Genomic DNA, 17,110 nt, shown 5'->3' on the forward strand with positions numbered 1-17,110 from the left:
TTGCTGAGTCCACCTTCACCAAGAGACTGAGGTGTTTCCTCACCTGCAGTTTTACATATTATACCTTCAGGAATTATAATCACGGGCTCACAAGGAAAAAAAAAACAAAAACAAAAACATTTTTGAGTTTCTTGCCACGTTTCCAAGTAATTTTACAAAACGTAAGAACCAATTCCCACTGCCCAAAGGTGCGCCTCTCAGCCTGTCTCTGCCAATACTGAACTCTTATTAGTACGAATCTCTGTTAGAGATGTTATCTAATTTTTATTTTATGATCTTTTAAAAAGAGTTCAGCTTTATGGAGGTATAGTTGACAAAATTATATAATTTTAAAGTGTCCCTCCTAATGGCATATATATATATATATATTTTTTTTTTTGAAGAATCCCTCCGTCTGGTTATTTAACACATCCATCACCTCACACACTTATTGTTTATTATTTATTGATTTTTGCTTTTTGGGGTCACACCTGTGGCCTATGGAAGTTCCCAGGCGAGGGGCTGAATCGGAGCTACCGCTGCCAGCCTACATCACAGCCACGGCCACGCAGCATCCTTCACCCGCTGAGCGGGGCCAAGGAGCGAACCGGCGTCCTCATGGGTACGAGTCGGATTAGTTGCTGCTGCAGCACGTGCTCGTGGATACTAGTCGGATTCCTGCCACAACAGGAACTCCCCTCGCGCATGTATTGTTTGTGGCTGTGGGAAGGGGCCTTTGGGCTCTACTCTCTGGGCAAACTGCGGCCACACAATATAGTGTTATCTTTTCTCCTCTCCGTTTCCAGTTCGGCATCTTTAAAATTTTGGATTCCACATATAAAGGCTGCCGTGCAGCATTTGTCTCTCCCTGTCTGGCTTGTTTCACTTAGCCTGATGCCCCAAGGTTCCTCCACGGTGTCACATTGGGCAGGATTCTCCGCCTTCTCATGGCTGAGAATGTGCCACTACATGATGTGTATCTCGCATCCTTTATCCTTTTCATCCACTGACAGACACCCAGGCCGTCACCGTGTCTTGGCCACTGGGCATAAGGCTGCAGAGAACACGGGAGAGCAGAGATCCCCGAGGTCCTGTTTTCATTTCTTTGGCTGGGTCCCCGGCGTGGAGATGGCTGGGTCATGGCTAGATCATGCAATTATCTAGACGTGTTTGACTCTGTTCAGGAAGGTGGAAAAACATTTTCAACTCTTCTTAATTACCTCCTTTTCATTGCTCTGTTGTCCTTGTATATTCCTTCCTCTCTCTACCCTTCAAAAGGGTCCTGAATACATGTTTAATTCTACTCTTTAAATATTTAGCATGTTGGCGTTCCCGCAGTGGCACAGGGGGTTAAGAATCCAACTGCAGCGGCTTGGGGTGCTGCAGAGGTGCAGGTTTGATCCCTGGCCCAGCACAGTGGGTTCAAGGATCTGGCATTTCTGCAGCAGAAGCCTATAGGTTGCAACTGTGGCTCAGATTCAATTCCCGGCCCAGGAGCTTCCATGTGCCTCCAGTTGCAGCCATAACATTTAAAAAAAAAAAAAAAAGAAAAAATTTTAGCATATTGATTCTGTATTGTAGCTTTCCAGCTATTTTCACAGTGTTTTGAAATAGTTTAGATCACTTTTTGTTTTACATTTTTATGACGGCAAAAATGTGTCCAGAGATTTTAAAAACAAAACTGGTATCATGTTCTCAAGTCCCTGTTTCTCATGTAAAAACCTGACCTCACTGTTACAGTGTCTGGTAATTTTACTGGGTAGGCTTTGGGGGATTCTCTAAGAAATGTTTCTACTCTGAATCATAGGGTTTTGACATAAAGTAAAGAAATATTCTTATAAAATATCCAAGTGATTTTGTTTTATTTTATTTTTCCTTACTTTTCAGCAGACCTCTGCGGCCTTAAATTCCTTGAGGTCTGGCCTATAAACTATGACATAACATTGCACAACCTAAGGTCTAAAACTGCTAAACTACATGAATTGAATGTTATGATTATAGCTATACTTTGAAAGTAACATTTGTAAATATGCGTTCTTAAATATACTATTCTAAAATACAAAAAAAAAAAAACCCAAATTCTTTTATTGAAGAAGTAGGATACATCCTCTGAGTTGACTCTATTTCAATCAACTCTAGGAATCCAGGCTCCCAGGGGCTTGTTGTTTGCTTTATCTTGTTGGAGTCAGGCCATTCTTTTGAAATATTGACATACGCTATAGAACTCATTCCAGAATGATTCACTTATGCCGAATTTTGTAGATAATTTTCTAGCTTTTACAGTGACCTCCCTAAAAATTTCTACTCTTCTTTTATCTCACCACAGAATTAAATTGTAATTTAGGAGTTTCCCAGTGGCCTAGTAGTTTAAGGATCTGGCGTTGTCACGGCTGGGGCTCAGGTCGCTGCTGTGGAGTGAGTTGGATCCCTGGGCTTGGGAACTTCTGCATGCTGTGGGTGCAGTCAAAAACATTTTTGTTAATTTAAAATACTTGACAAAATTTTTTTCCGGTCATAGGTGATCTACCGAATGCATCCATTTATATCGGCTTCCTCCTCAAACTCTGCTATTGTCAACAAAAGAATATATATTTTTTCTTTTCTAAATTTTTTATTAAAGTATAGTTGGTTTATAGTGTTGTACCAATTTCTGCTGTATAGCAAAGTGACCCGGTTTCACCCACACACCCACACATATATAAATGAGGGCTCTTACATTTTGTCTGAAAAACCAAATTGTGAATAGGGAGCTGGGTGGAAGGTGGGACTCTGAAGTGGGTTTTGGAAATGAATCACCACCCTCTCCCACGTTACAAATTTTTTTTTTTTTTTCTTTTTAGGGCCACACCTGCAATATATGGAGGTTTCCAGACTAGGGGGTCGAGCCTACACCACAGGTCACTGCAATGCTGGATCCTTAACCCACTGAGCGAGATAAGGGATCGAATCTGAAACCTTATGGTTCTTGGTTGGATTCGTTTCCACTGCGCCATGACAGGAACTCCCCAAATTACAGAATTTTTAAAAAACAGAGACACTGTTTCCACTCTCCCCAGACTTCTGGGGCAGCTCCTCTCTGCCTTGTTCCCTCCATCGTGGCCTGAAGCCTCTGCCTGCTGTGGCTCCTTCCTTTTCTCTCTTTGTCACACCCTCTTCAAAGGAGTACGAGGTAGGAAAGAGGTCTAGGTCAGCCAAGTCCCCACAGCCTTCCAACTGCGGTGTGTGTGTGTGTGTGTGTGTGTACACTCATAGGCAGGGTGGATGGAGAAGGGGTTGCTGGATTAAAATACACTCTCCCTGAAAAGCGGAAGGGGTGTGTGACACTTTTCCTTCCTTGTTCAAGTGAAAATAATTAAGATGAAGTTCCCATCATGGCTCAGCGGTAACAAACCCAACTAGCATCCATGAGGACGTGGGTTTGATCCCTGGCCTCGCGCAGTGGGTTAAGGATCCGGTGTTGCCGTGAGCTGTGGTGTAGGTCGCAGACACAGCTCAGATCCTGAGTTGCTGTGGCTGTGGTGTAGGCTGGCAGCTGCAGCTCGGATTTGACCCCTCACCTGGGAACCTCCGTATGCGACGAGTGTGGCCCTAAAAAGACAAAAAAAAAAAAAAAAAGACAGAAGACCAAAAAAATTAAACCAATTAGATGGGAGAAAGGATAGTGGGATAAGTGTTAAACTCTCCTTTTCTGTAGATAATCCAAGACTGCCAATTCAAGATTCCTCAGTAAGGCTGTGACTTCCAGAGGGTGACATCGGCGGAAGGAGAAAGAGCTGAATTAGGAGCTGCTTGCCTTTGGCGAGTGTGGAGAAACAGGAGGAGTGAGGCCTCCTGACCGCCCGACGTCCAGACTTGCACTAATCTGACAAAGACGGTCTTTAGACAGTCCGGGTGCACGAGGCGTTGCGAGGGCCACTCCACTGCATCCCCAGCTCCCTGCTCTGCCACCGCCGTCCTCCCGGTCACGGCCCCATGGGCACTTCTGACAGCTCAGAATTTCCTGGACCCACGTGCCACCTGCCACAGCCTCCTCGGGCACTCGGCCCCCTCCTGCTTCCGTCTGGACGTGTGTAAAATCTGAGAGCACTCCCCCGAAGCGATAGGTTTCATTGGCAGAAAGTGTAGAACCGGGAACCAGCAGCTCTCCGCTGACTCAGATCCCTTCCAGGGTCACAGTCCCCTTAAGGTAAGACGGGTGACAGCCCACATCCTCAAGCGTGGTTCTCAAACCTCCAGTTCCCAGATCGCTTCAACTCAGTACCAGCTCCACTGTTGGGACACAGACACTGCCTTTGGTGATGCTTCACATAGAAATGACACGTCTAAATCCGTGAACAGCCATCCCTGCCCGACCCCCTAAAGAAGCACACGTCGTAGAGAAGGGTCCCCTGTCATTCTCTCTGAGCTCCTCCACGCAGGTTCTGGGCTCTAAGAAACTTTCTGACACAGGCAGACTTTGGATGTGCTGTTCCCTCTGTTGTCCCCATCTGGTCCCAACCCCGCTGATGCTCCACCCACCCAGACCCCACCTCCCGGGGCGTCCCCTCCTCTGCTGCTCCAGCTCCTCCGATGCCCAGATGCCCAGTAGCCTGATTCCATCTTGTCTGCCGCCCGGGGAGGCCTCCAAGAGTCTCAGTCTCAGGCTTCCTGGACCTGGCCTTCCAGAGGGCTGGGGAGGGCGTGTGGGTCCCAGTCGGTGGGCACCTGCTGAGACCTGCCCGAGGCCCTGTCTTCTCAGCTGATAGCTTCCAATTCTTCCTCCGAGGTACAAGGATGGAGGGCAACCAGGTGGGCTTGGGAACAAGGCCTGAGCCATCTGGGGACAACCTGAGTTGTGGGTCGTGTACCGACTAGGAGGATGACAGGCAGAGGAGGGAGCTCACTGAACAGCATGTCAGTTGGAGTGGCCCAAGCATCACCCCCTCTGGGCTGAAATGTTTTAAAGATTTTTTTTTTTTTTGGTTTTATCAAAGTAATGCATGTATTCCTGTTTTTAAAAGAAACTGAGGAGCTCCTGTTTTGGCTCAGAGGGTTGAGAACCTGACTAGGATCCATGAAGATGCAGGTTGAATCCCTGGCCTTACTCAGTGGGTTAAGGATCTGGTGTTGCCACAAGCTGTGGTATAGGTCACAGACATGGCTCAGATCCAGCATCGCTGTGGCTGTGGTGTAGGCTGGCAGCCACAGCTCCGATTGGACCCCTAGCTCAGGAACTTCCATATGGCACAGGTGTGGCCATAAAAAAAATAATAATAAAATAAAATGAGGCTGATTTTTCAAGAAAGAACTATGAACAATCATGCCTAGGGGGCAGTGTGGCTGAGAGGCAGAGGAGCAGTCCCCAGCTGGCTGAGCCATTGTGCTGGGTTTGTCGCTGGGACATGAAGAAGCAGGGCTTTGTTTTGTTTGTTTGTTTTGTTGTCTTTTTAGAGCTGCACCCTCGGCATATGGAGGTTCCCAGGTCAGGGGTCTAATCGGAGCTACAGCTGCCAGCCTACCCAAGAGCCACAGCCATGCAGGATCCAAGCCACATCTGGAGACCTGCACCACAGGTCACAGCAACTTAACCCACGGAGTGAAGCCAGGAATCAAACCTTTGTCCTCATGGTCCTAGTTGGATTTGTTTCCACTACGCCACAGAGGGAACTCCTCAAGAAGCAGATTTTAAGCCCATGTACAAAAGACAACCCTCAGAGGGCTGCAAACCCAAATAAAGAGAGGCAGAGATGGTGTGCCCGGCAGGAAAAGGCGACAGTTCGGGTGAGCCTTGCCTCTGGGAAAATATCTTCCAGGAGAAATACAGACCTCAGACCAGAATTTTGCTTGAGTTGGGTGTCCAAGTTATTCTGTACTTGAAGTGTGGGAAAATCTAATTAGAGGGATTAATATAAAAATTGGTCCTAGGCCCGTGATATTGCTGAGCCATCTGGAAGAATTAAGTGGAAAGCCAAAATCAAATGGAAGGCTACTTCACCCATGGAGGTTTGTGAATTGACACAGAAAAACAGAAACTATGTCATGGCGTAGAAACACACAGAGAAATCCTCTCCAAAAAATCCTAAGGAAAACAGCAAAGAGCGTGCAGGACAAGTCCCAGAGGAATCTGAAACTGTAAGATACCAAATTGAAAAATTTTACAGTGAATAGACTTCAAATCATTAAAAAGCTGAATATAGGTTTTATAAACCATTAAAAAAAAACAATTTTAAAAAGGACGGAAGGAATTGTGCTAAGAAAAAACGTAATCACCAGGAGAAAAAAAATAAAAGTAGATCTCTACCTCACAAAATAAATGACGTTAACATTCTAGAGGCGTGAGAGATCTAAAAGTGAATATGAAACTTTAAAAAGTTGAGTTCTTGGAGTTCCCGTCATGGCTCAGTGGTTAAGGAACCCGACTAATAACCACGAGGTTGCGGGTTCGATCCCTGGCCTCGCTCAGTGGGTTAAGGATCCGGTGTTGCCTTGAGCTGTGGTGTAGGTCACAGATGTGGCTCAGATCCCACATTGCTGTGACTGTGGTGTAGGCCGGTGGCTGCAGCTCTGATTCGACCACTCGCCTGGGAACCTCCATGTGCCACGGGTGTGGCCCTAAAAATAATAATAATAATAATAATAAAGACAAAAAAATAAAAAAACAAAAAGTTGAGTTCTTGTGAAGTTCCTTCCCCTGAGGCCCAGGACAGGAGCCTGAGACTGAGGGTTAATTTGACATCAGAGAAATCCTTCCCCTCCAAAGCAGATAACAAGCTTCAACTAAAAGTAATTGTGGGAGTTCCCATTGTGGCTCAGTGGGTTGAGAACCCAACTACTATCCATGAGCATGTGGATTTGATCCCTGGCCTTGCTCAGTGGGTTAAGGATCTGATGTTTCTGTGACCTGTGATGTAGGTTGCAGATGTAGCTCAGATCTGGCGTTGCTGTGGCATAGGCCGGTGGCTACAGCGCCAATTCAACCCCTAGCTTGGGAACCTCTATATGCCATGGGTGCAGCCATAAAAAGGAAAAAAAGAAAGAAAAAGAAAAGAAAAGTAATTGAAAGTATTGTTGCTCTCATGCTGCACTGGCAGACCTGACCCTTTACAAAAAAAAAAAAAAAAAAAAAAAAGGCTACTTATCTTTTGACTAAATTAACACAAAACTTCTCAGGAAGGGATGAGTAAAAAGAGAAGATGTGCCTACTTCCAAAAATAAAACTGTTTATTCCGTTTCTACAGTACAGTGGGCATCTTTCAACAAAAGCTTCAAAGCATACCAAAGAAGGCAACAAAGTCCCAAGAAACAGAACAATAAATAAAGCCAGACTCAGCTATCACACAGACATTGTAACTATCTGACTGGGAATTTACAACAATTATCACTAATATGTTTCTGTTGACGAGTCTGATAGAAACGGTGTACAGCATGAAAGAGCAGATGAATATGTTAGCAGAGAGATGGAAACGGTAAGGAAAAAAAAATCAAAGACGTTGGAAATGAAGAACAGGAGTTCCCATCATGGTGCAATGGAAACGAATCCGACTGGGAACCATGAGGTTGCAGGTTCGATTCCTGGCCTCGCTCAGTGGATTAAGGATCCAGCATTGCCATGAGCTGTGGTGTAGGTCACAGACACAGCTTGGATCTGGTGTTGCTGCGGCTCTGGTGTAAGCTGGCAGCTATAGCTCCGATTAGACCCCTAGCCTGGGAACCTAGCCATGACAGGAACTCTCAAGAGCTTCCAATATTATGAAAAAATATCAAATGTTGGGATATGTGTGTAACAGGAATACTAAAAGAAGAGAAAACAGTGCATAAGAAGATTTTTATGAAATAATGACAGAATTTTCCAAAAACAATTTCCAGACCTCAAACCACAGGTCCCTAAAGCTCAGAAAAATTAAGCAATGTACAAAACATTAAGCAAAAACAAATACCAAACATCAGGATACATATTTTTCTTTTTTTTTTTTTTTGCTTTTTTTTTTTTTTTTTTTTTTTTTTTTTTTTTTTTTTTTTTTTTGCTTTTTAAGGCTGCACCCGTGTCATATGGAGGTTCCCAGGCTAGGGGTCTAATCAGACCTACCCCACAGCCATAGCAACACCAGATCCAAGCTGCCTCTGTGACCTACACCACAGCTCAAGGCAACACCAGATCCTTAACCCACTGATCGAAGCCAGAGGTTGAGCCCACAACCTCATGGTTCCTGGTGGGATTCATTTCTGCTGCAACACGATGGGAACTCCAGGATACATATTTTTCTAACAGTCAAAACCAAAAGACAAAGAGAATAACATGAGGTTTAGTTGGAAAAAAATACATTAAATAAAGAGGGACAGAGAGAAGAGTATCAGCAGAATTCTTCTTGGGAACCATGAAAAGCAGGAACATAACAGTGATAACTTCATAAAGTCTTCAAAGTAAATAAAATCTGTCAATTTAGCATTTAATATTCTGTGAACAAAAATTCTATAAGATAATTAAGTTTTTCTCAGGCAAATAAAAACCGAGGACCTCCTTGCCGGCAGATCTGCTCTACAAGAAACGTTAAAGAATGCTCTTCAAGGCAGAAGGAACACAGTATTAGACAGAAACATGAATCTACAAAATAAAAAAAAAAAAGAATATGGAAAGTGTAACAAATAAAGTTAATAGAAAGTTCACTTTCCTTTTTAATGGCTGTAAAGGCTAACTGTGTAAAGCAAAAATAGTAACACTTTATGGTGTGTTTATAGTGTATGTACAAGTAAATTGGCCACAATATCATAAATAAGAGGGAAAAATTTATGTATAAATTTATTTATATATATTTATAAGAATATATAGTTGTAATGTCCTTACACCACATAGGAACAAGTACAGCATTAATTAAATATAGATTCTGATTAGGTAAAGACCTGTACTTTAAACCATAGGGCAACCATGGAAACAATTTTTAAAAGAGGTGTAAATAATAACTCAATAGCGCAAATAAAAGTGGAATCACAAAAACTGCTCAAACAACCCAAGACAGAAAAAGACGACAAAATAAGCCAAGTAAAGATTAAATGAGTAGCAAACTGCTAACAATGTGGTTATGTTTTAAGCCATAGCAATCATTACATTCAGTGTAAATGGTCTGAACAGAGAAAGTGAAAATGCTGTGTGGGTAAAAGCAAGACCCACTGCCACGCCATACACAGGAAATTCACTGTAAACATAAAGAAACACCTAAGCCAAAACGAGTAAGACAGGGAACAGCGTACCATGCCAACACTAATTAGGAGAAATCTGTGATATTGCTATTTCTTTCATACAGTATGTTTGAAGTAGACTTTAAAACAAGGAAAATTATCAGAGTTAAAGAAGGACATTATGTAATGATGAAAAGATCAATTGTCTAAGAAGACATAATAATAAATGTATGTACACATGAACAGGACTGCAAAATACGTGAAGCAAAACTGATAGAACTAAAATAATAGACAAATCTACAATTAGAGGTGGAATTTTCAACACTCCTCTCTCTCTACTTAAAGGCACAAATAGGTGTAAAATTGGTAAAGATACAGAAGACTTAAATGAACAGCTTCACTAAGCTGATACTTTGTTGGACATCAGCAGAATAAACATTTTTTTTAACGTATATAGGGAACATTCATTGAAGTAGATCACACTCTGGACCGGACACAAACTTTAATAAATTAAAGAAAATAAAAAGCATAGTTACGTATTTTCTCAAGTCTTTTTTAAAATTTTTTTCGAATTAAAAATTTTGTTATGATTAATTAAAATTAGAAACCAAAATGGAAAGATATCTGAAAAATCCCAAAGTATTTGGAAATTAAATTACGTACATTTGGTAATAATGGGTTAAGGAGGAAGTGCACAGTAAAAATTTAAAATATTTTAAGCTGAACGAAAGTTATGAAAATACATTTTAAAATCTGTTAAGATGCAGTCAAAGCAGTGCTTCGCGGGAAATTTAGAGCAAAACCTTCTCATTAGAAGAGAATGACACTCTCAAACCTCTAATCTAAGCTTTCACCTTAAGAAAATAGGGGAAAAAAGAGACACTAAGGGAGTTCCAGTCGTGGCGCAGTGGAAAAGAATCTGACTAGGAACCATGAGGTTGCGGGTTCGATCCCTGGCCTTGCTCAGTGGGTTAAGGATCTGGCATTGCTGTGGCTCTGGTGTAGGCCAGTGGTCACAGCTCCGATGCAACCCATAGCCTGGGAACCTCCATATGCTGAGGGTGCAGCCCTAAAAGGACAAAGGACAAAAAAAAAAAAAAAAAAGAGAGAGAGAGAAAGAGAGACAATAAAATATTTAACTCCAGTTGCTCATTTGCTTTCTCACAGGGCTTCATGGTTACCAATTCTGAAACAAACAAAGTCAAATTAAGGGAAATTTCCAAAAGCAAAACTGATAAATGCTCTTCAAGTTCACCAGAGACAAAGAAAGACTGAGAAACTGTCAAAGATTGAAAGAGACTAAGGAGATATGACAATTAATTACGATGTGTTCCCTTGTGTTGCATCCAGAAATAGAAAAGGAATGCAACTTTTAAAAACTGGTGAAATCCAAATAGAGCCTTTAGAGCTCTTTTTACTGATACATGTCCTTGTAGTTTATTCACTTTCTCTTCTGTTTGGTATTTGATTATATGCACAAGCTATCAGGTGTCACAGAGAAAAATTTTAAAAATATCAAATACCTTAATGGTATTACATACATACCTGTATATATAAAAATAAATGTATATATAGTCACAATACATATCATAGATATAATCACATATGCATTAAGTTATAATGCGTGGAAATGAAACAGCTCAACCTCAGGAGATTAATTTGTGTGTGAAGAAATGAGAAGAATTTTAATGAATCTTGAACATATTATTCCTTTTAAGAAAACTCATAGGGATTTAACACTCATTTTCCAAATTAGTGCAAAAAGACCTTGTTTTGGTCTTTTTGTCATTAGAACTTCAAAGGTTTACCACCGTACTATCATGTTCTGTGGTGAAGACTTTGTTTAAAGATGCACCATTTAAGTCCTTTAAATACAGCGGGATTCCGCTCCAAAGAACTTTAAATAGGCTCTTGTTTCTGAACAAAAGTAAACATATTAAAAACAGTAAACTAATAGACGTCACAGATACAGTCAAGAGCTCTTTAGTTAAAATATATATATATATATAATATGATGCCCTGGCTTATCTAATCAGAAAATGGAACATGTCCACAGATAAACTTAGGAATGAAACCAGGCACATCGCCCTTGAGGCGCAGGAGATACTCAGTGTTTAAGCAAATCACAAGGTCACGGCCAGCATCTGTTCCATCTCTTGCCATTGCCTGTGGCCACCCACCTTTTTAGAGCTTGCTGCCAACTGAGCTAAACCAGTGAGTGCACTCCCATCCGCACGCAGCCAAAATAAATAGAAGCAAGTTCAGAAAGAAAGTCATTTTGGATGCTTTGGAAGAAGGGGGAGACTTGACGCGTGAAACGAGTCCCGTAACACGGGCTTGTGAATTGGGCTGAGTTTCTTTCCCTGACACCCTGTAATTACTGGTTATCAAGATTCTGTAAAAACAACCCATATATCCACACTGGGTCTTTAAGTGCCGTTATGGACTGGAGTATGCTTCCCCACCCCAAATTCACGTCTTGACATCCTAACCCCCAAGGTGACTGACTACCTTTGGAGACAGGGTTTGTAGAGAGCTAATTAAGTTTATCTTGGGTTATGCAGGTGGAGTCCTAATGCACCAGTGGACCAGTGTCCTTATAAGAAGAGGGAGAGACACCAGCGACGTGCACACACAGAGGAAATTCCATGTGAGGACACCGTGAGAAGGTGCCCATCTGCTACCTAAGGAGAGAGGACTGTGGGGAAACTCTGTTGGCACCTTGATCCTAGACTTCCAGCCTCTAGATGATACGATATGTTTTTTTATTGTTGAAACCACCTAGTCTGCGGTATTTTGTCGGCAGCCTGAGACACTACGGGTGCTACATTTCAAACATCTTAAACTTGGAGTGAAAAGGTGACCCTTGGGACACTTCCACTTCCTTTCTTAGGCCGGGGCTGGGAAGCGCAGAAGAGGGAATGCAGACAGGGAAGCCCTGTTCCCTCCTTGGGTTCTCGGCTTCTCTGTTGAACCCAGTCGGCACTGAGGCTAACTTTATGCCAGCATCTGCATGTTTGCTCTTGTGTGATCTCTTTCTAGACACTTCACAAGAGGCCCCGCGGCACATTCCCCGATGTGGGCGATGGTACTTGACTTACCTTCTTCCGGTGACCCTTTTCTGGGTGCTGGTCTTTTGTGAACGGTCCTCTTGGTAGATTCCTGGAAAGAGTCTAGGCCAGTCCATTTCCCACTGGGGCCTCCTGACCCATGGGAAACTCAATCACCCCTGTGTCATGAAAGAGCTGAAGTGTAGCTCGCCCCACCGCTGTGGTCTCCCTGCCCTGCCATCTTCCTCCAGTCCTGTGCCTGCCCTGGGAAGAAGTGGCAATCAAACCGCAGACAAAGAAGGAACTTCCATGTGCCATGGGTGCGGCCCTAAAAAGACCAAAAAAAGAAGAGACAAATGAAAGCATTATATGAAGTAAAGACCTAAATACAAGATTATTTGATAACAGACATTGAATAATCTTAGAGTTATGAGAATGGCAAGCTTTTACCAAAAAACAGCTTTAGTGACTTACAATTTATATCTAGAAGACCTGCCCATACAATTTGATGAGTTTGGGATATGTGCTGTGAAATCATTGCCACAATCAAGGTAATAAACATGAATCATCTCCAAAATTTTCCTTGAGTCCCTTTGTGGGGTGTGTGTGTGTGTGTGTGTGTGTGTGTGTGTGTGTGTGAGTCCCTTTGTGGGGGGTGTGTGTGTGTGTGTGTGTGTGTGTAATCATTTAACCTGAGATCTACATCCTTCACAAATTTTTAAGTGCACAACAGCTGTAGGGTTAATTAGAGGTACCATATTGTTCAGTAAATGTCTACAACTTAACTTTTAAGTCATATAATGACCTCGAAGTATGATAATAGGCGAGAGATTCTGCTTATATTCAGTATCCCTGGTGTGATATTAGAATTGTATTGTGCTGACCCAAGTTTCAAGGTCATCCATCCCTTAGAACAAATCATGAGGGAACTTTTCCCACTGCCCTACCAAGGGAAAAACGTTTATAAGTTGGGGCTGTTGTCTGCTGTGACATTTATGATAATCTGTTAAGCAGCAGTAGAAAACTCATCCATGGTAAACGGAAAAATGGTTTCTTCACTGCACCTCACTTTGGTCTCTACTCTTGAATAACACTTTGGCATTTGGGTCTTGGTACCTCCGGATGGTCTAGCCCTGGAGGGGACTTAAGAAAAATGGGTCCGGCTGGTCCTGAGCCTGCAAGGGTCCTGCCCTCCTGGGTCACATGCCCAGAGGCCCCGCCCACCTTCTCTCGCCCTTCGGCACGGATTAACTTCCCATGACTCCCCTGGCCTGCAGATAGATCTTCCCCAAACAGGTGGCAGGCACCCCGTTCTGGCTGGCTAATGGATGGAGTTGCACGAGACGTTCTTGGAAGCCAATCAAATTCTAAATCTTAGGGGTGAAGGGAATGACCCACTCTACGCGATGGCAGAGATGCTGTCTTACTGCCCTATGCTGTGTGCCTGATGCTGCCTAGACCAGAGAAAGACTCAATAAATGCCTTTGGAAAGAGTGAGTTAAAGGACCTACAGACAGGCGAAGCTTCCGGAGAGTCTCAGCTAGCTTCTGCTTTCATAATGTCACGTGTATTTCTGTCCTTCCAAGAACGATGTGCTCTCCTCCCTGCCCTTCTCCTCCTGACATCCTAGATCACATGATATGTGAAGCCTTTCTTGACACTTCCCTCTCTCTGCTGACGGTATGAGAGCTCTTGCTTATCTCATCAAATTTGGTAATGGTGTTTCAATGGCTAGTTGATCAGCTGAGACTATGACTCTTGGATGCTAGATCTTTTTCATCTTTGTTTTTCCAACAAATATCAGAAATCCTACCCTACGCTGATGCTCAAGAAATAGTTTAATGTGGCACCAAATCTCTCTTTTTTACGGTAAGGTATTGACTTATGACTACACAAGACGGATCATGGAATAATCCAGATGATGTTGGAAATCCTTTCTATTGAAGTGTATCTTTAAAATTGGAGCCGCTAAGTGACGTTAAAAATGCGAGACACTTGATCAACATGCCTAAGGGAGAAAAAGCCTTCTGAGACACTGATGCCCATTAGAATAAGGCTCTCACAATCTAGCCAACAGATCAGGTATTGGTATGGAGGGAGGAGCTGAAGGAGTTTGAATACCAGTGTGGTTTCTGTAACTCCTAGTTGTGTAACCTTGTAAATGTCACCACTTAATCTTCCAGGACATTGGTTTTCTCAACTGTAAGCAGAAAGGATTGAAAGTAATATCTCTAGGATGCTTTTATTCTTAAGATGCTACGATTCTGACATTAAAAATGTTTTATTAATAATTTAAAATTTGGAGGAGTTCCCATCGTGGCTCAGTGCTTAATGAACCCGACTAGGATCCATGAGGACGTGGGTTGGATCCCTCGCCTTATTCAGTGGGTTAAGAATCTGGTGTTGCTGTGGCTGTGGTGCAGGCCAGCCGCTACAGCCCTGGTTCACCCCCTATGGCCTGGGAACCTCCATATCCCTCGGGGGCAGCTCTAAATAGACAAAAAGACCCCAAAAAAAGAATTTAAAAAACTTTGTAAAGATAATGATAGATACCAGTTCTTGCTTAGTTATGGAAACAGTGGCTTGGCTGCTGATTTGTTTCTAAATTTTTTTAAGGTGTACCATCTTAGGTAGTAAACCAGGGGATAACAAATTTTGATTTTTGTTCCTAGAACACAGCGTGAGGACAAGGTGTCTTTTGAAAAGGATGGTCGCACATCCCAGCTCACAGGATGTGAACAGTCTTCAAATTTCCCTGCGGATTTGCAACATGAGAATGACATCTGTACTCGGTAGAAGCCAGGCCAGCAAGCCAGATGGACGGCACAGAGGTGCGAAAACACATTCGGTACCATTAGAAACACCGCAACAAGTCATGCCACGTCGGTCATAATGAAAATGTCAAATTGTCTATTCCTTACAGTAATCAGAAAAAAAGCAACATTTTAGTAGGCACTTATAAACTATACATCCTCTGGGAGTGTTGGGAGACGTTAGGGAAGATTGAAGTCATACCTGCCCCCCAAAAAAGCTATTGAGATTTACAGTGTTAGGTGGGTTTGAATGTGTCTCCCCTCCCAAAACAAAAACCCTGAGAACATGACTTCTTTGGAAAAGGAGTCCCTGCAGACCTAATTAATGAAGTTGAGATGATGCTGTACTTAGGTCGGGCCCCGAATCTGAGGACTCGTCTCCCTCCAGGAAGAGGAACGACACCTAGATACGAGCCAGGAAGGAGGCCAAGAGATGGAGGCAGAGCTTGAAGGGAAGCCGCCACAAGCCAAGCAGCATCAGGTGGGGCCCGTAACACTAGAAGCTGGAGGAGGCAAGGAGGGAGTCTTCCCTGGAGTCTTCAGAGAGAGAGCATGGCTCCGTCAACACCTTGATTTTGCACTTTTAACCTCTAGAACTGGGAGAGAAGACGTTCCCGCTGTTTCAAGGCACCACGTCTGTGGGAGTTTGTTATGGCGGCCCTAGGAATGAAGGCTAAGATGGATTACAGAATGAAAACCGTGAAAGTCCTGCTGTCACTGTCGCCTTATCCAACTCATCTTATGCAATGGGATTCTTGCCGTTACCCTAGGAGGTAAGTCAAACCATCTCCATTTTGCAAAACGAATGCGTTTCAAAAAAGTTGAGAGACATGTTCAGAACCTTGCGGATAGTTAAGGAGGGGATAAGGTTGGAAATCAGACCAAAAAAAAAAAAAAAAATTCCATGGGCTTTTCCTAGGGCTGCTAAGAGGAGCAGAGGGCTCCATTAAATACCTAAAGCTATGGCTAGACGAGGGAAGCCACCCAGCTTCTGTTGCCTAGAGAGGGAAAAAAAAAAAAAAAAAAAAAGAGGACACGGGCTGTCCCTGAAGGAGCAGGTGGCGGACAGGAGTGGTCCTTGCATACAGGAGATGGAGCCACACCCGAGTGGCCCCAGTAGCCTCGCCAGGATCTGAAGCCTGCTTCCTCAGACAGCAGGAGCGGCAGGGGACATTCTGGAAGCAGCATGAATCCTGTGGTTCTCTATGAGGTCGTTCCCAGGCCTTAGTCTGTGGGGAGAGCCAGTCTGACTGGGGTGGGCACATGTAGCAAGTGACACTGTAGGGTGACATGTTAACAGAGGCTGAGGGGTTGGGTGTTCCCAAATGTGCCTATTTTGGAGTTTCCAATGTGGCTCAGCAGGTTAAGCATCAGACTATATCCCTGAGGATGCGGGTTGGATGGCTGGCCTGGCTCAGTGGGTTGAGGATCCAGCATTGCCCCGAGCTGCGGCTTAAGCCAAACCTGGAGCTCGGGTCCTGTGTTGCTGTGACGCTGGTGTAGACCGGCAGCTGCAGCTCTGATCTGACCCCTGGCCTGGGAACTTTATAGGCTGCAGGTGCAGCCCTAAAAAGAAAAAAAATTAAAAGTGCCTATTTTGATGGGCAATATTCTTGCACCACGGAACGCCCCCGGTGGTGCCTGGCACGGCAGAGAACACGAAGATGAATCCGATTTCCTTTCAACTTTGTGTCTAAAGTGCAGGAGGATCACGCATAGTTTCACACAACGTGTTTCTTATCCCCTCCTCATTGCACAGAAAATAGGGGTTCCGCCTCACCCTCTGATTTCAAATGGACCAGCTCGGAGACTCCGTCTTGAACTCTCTGGGTTTCCTGGAAATCGCTCTCCGTGAGGAGAAATTCACTGTGTGCATATGGTCCTCGAGGTGCTCCTACGCATGCGTAAAACAGCCCCTCAAAAGTTTGCCAGTGACATGTGAGTCTATGCAGTGAACAATTCTCTGATCTCACTACTTAAGGAAACCAGAATATCTTAGCACTAAGATTCAGTAAGCTTACCTTTCAAACAGTGAGTCTTGCACCTGTTGAAAAGGAAAGAGGCATTTCATGATCCTGACGATGCTTAATAGGTGGCAGCAAATCTGCTGAAGAC

This window comes from Sus scrofa, chromosome 16 (genome assembly GCF_000003025.6).
Source record: "Sus scrofa isolate TJ Tabasco breed Duroc chromosome 16, Sscrofa11.1, whole genome shotgun sequence".
Taxonomy (NCBI): Eukaryota; Metazoa; Chordata; class Mammalia; order Artiodactyla; family Suidae; genus Sus; species Sus scrofa.